This window comes from Atta colombica, unplaced genomic scaffold, assembly GCF_001594045.1.
Source record: "Atta colombica isolate Treedump-2 unplaced genomic scaffold, Acol1.0 scaffold281, whole genome shotgun sequence".
Classification (NCBI taxonomy): Eukaryota; Metazoa; Arthropoda; class Insecta; order Hymenoptera; family Formicidae; genus Atta; species Atta colombica.
Window position 1 is genome coordinate 457,260 of NW_017259383.1, and position 2,997 is coordinate 460,256.

Sequence of the window (2,997 nt, forward strand, 5' to 3'; positions counted from 1 at the left end):
ATTTATAATCAGAGAACGAAGTTCGTATCTATAATACAATATATATCATATTATAAAAATTTAAGTTATAAATTAAGACTATTATGAATAAATGCAACATCTTATAGATCTATTATTTTTTAATGAATTAATGTCATTATTTAACCATAAAACATTTATAATGATTTAATCTTAAAATACTAATTATATCAGAGTTCATTTTCATTGCACGCATCCATATAATTTTATTTCTTAAAAATGTAATTCGTAAAGAATATTCTTTCAACTGAAAGAATGAGGAATAATATCAGGAATAACAATATATTAAAGATAATTTTACTTTTATAAAAACGATTTTATCATTATTATTTTTTTTATTTCAGCATTCTAGCTGTAAAATATTTTTTATTTTTTCCTTGTTTGTGATTTTAATTGAAAAAAATCTAAGAATACAATATATGAATGATATTTGTTGTGGTGAAAGTGGTTAATTTCTCATATTTAAGAATTAATTTACATTTCTTACTATATGCTTTACCTTAACTTTCTATCTTTTACGGATAGAGCACGAATCACAACTTTATGTTCCTAGATTTAAGACGTGTGCAGATGTGAATTCTTCATTAAATCACGAGGAATTATATTAAGTTTCTAATTCATATAAACGCAGCACGGCGATGAACTATAAGTTCCAATTTTATAGATTTTAAACAATAGACTTATAATATCTGATGAAAAAAAAACATATAAGTAAAGAATAATCGTAAAAAGTGATAAGCTTAAGGAGTCTATAGACCGCAAAAATATACTCTATTTTTAGGATTTTTTTTTAAGAAAACTGCTGCATATATTCTTCTACTATATTCTTCTATTATATTCTTCTTTTATTAACATACTTATATTATTTACTTAGGTATATATTTAATAAATGTCTATAAATTTTTATAATGTTTATTAGTTTTTATGTTACAAATTTAAAGATAAGTCTTTTATGTCTTTTAAATCTTATATTTCATGCACACGTAATATATTTGTTCTGTCATATTGTTATTTGTTATTTGTTACAGGATGTTTAATAAGTAACGATAAAACTCTTGCAAAGGGATAGAATAGATTAAAGTCGAAAAGTTCTCTATCGTTATATGTACAATTTTCGCAATAGCTAATACAAAATATTAATTATTAAAAATCGCCGAATATTGGTTTCCTGTAATTTTTTACTTAAGTAATATACTTATAGGAAAATAGCAAGTGACAAAAATTGTTTATTTTTCTTCTCAAAGAGTTCTGAGAATTTTTTCAGAATTTTTTAGTACCGTATTTTTTTCATGTTGGAAAAAATGATTATCAATAAGAAAACGCAGTTTTCTACTAAAAAAACTAAAAAGTTAATAAAAAATTCTAAGAAAATTTTTAGAAAATTATTTTCTTCTCTATGAGAAGAAAATAAACAATCTCTTGCTGTTTTTTTGTAAAGTTGTAGTACTTGAGAAAAAAAATTATTAAAGACCAATATTTGATGATTTTTAGTAATTAATATCTTATTAATTATTAGAAAGATAGAGGACTTTTCGATTCAGTTTAGTCCGCTCTATTCCTATACGAGAGTTACTTATCGAACATCCTATATATATGTATAATATACTTTGATTATAAATATATTTAAGGTTTTTTTTTACATACTGATATTATTTTATAAGATTTATATTTATATTGATAAATTAAATGTATAATTTTTTTAATAATAAAATAAATATATATACTTACGTTTCAAAATTATAATTATCAACTTTTTACGTTTTGACGTATTATAAAAACATTTTTAAGATAATTTAAAATAATTTTTATGGATACAATTAATTCTCTTTTTACAAGTCAAATATGTATATCTATAATAGAAATAATTTGACGATTTATGTTACGAGTACTATTTCCAGAAAAAATAATCTGGAAATTATCTCGAGATATTACAGTGGATTGAAACCCTTGAAAACCTTTGAATGATGATTGCTTCAATTAGAATCAACGGTTATTACCTGGGTGGAGCAGTCGCTAAACAAACTTTGAAATTACTGCTCTCGAATGCGTACTAATTTTGAAGATGACGGATATTTGTGATATGCATGTAAATTACGATCTACAGTGAGTTACATAACATTTCGTGGTTTAATATTATATATTTTCGATTCATACAAAGTTCTACAATGTCGTAAACATTTTTAAAAATGTAGATGAAAAGATAGAGAGAGAGAGAGAGAGAGAGAGAGAGAGAGAGAGAGAAACAGAGAGAAAGAGAGAGAGAGAAAAAATTACAAACACACACACACACACGCGCGCGCGCACGCACGCACGCACGCACATAAGATATATACTCAATAACTGATTTAAAAAAAACAGCAATTGTAATGCTTCCCTTCTTCATTACTTCGTTGAGTGAGACAAAGAGAAAATAAAGAATAGATACTACAAAGTTCTGTTTAGTAATTGCTCTAGCGTCTATCCTTTTTTGTTTTCTATCTGTCTCGTTCAATGAAACAGATAAAAAAGAGAATGAGATGATAAAGAAAAGAAGGCGTTTAGTTAACAAGTTAAATTGAAGAACAGTCATTTTAAAGTAATTCAATTTACTAAAGTATAAAGTATAAAGTAATTAAATTTTAAAGTAATTAAATTAGGTAATTTATTAGAATTATTTTGTGATATTAGAATAATAATTAGAACAATAATTAATCATTAGTACACATGTGTCTTGCACACGGAAAAAAACACAGCTGAAAACTTCACTGATTCAGCAAATCTACAATCGTAATAATATACAGTCAATTTTCTATATTAAAATAGCAAAGTTGACAGCTGAATAATAGCGATTTGTTAAATCATCAAATCTTCTTAGTCGATGTTGAATTCGCGTAATAAATTATATATATTTACCATCCATTAATTTTTTCCGTGCATATTTCTTTCTTCGAAAAACCAGACGCATTAAGTAATTAATTAGTTATTAATATTTATATATAA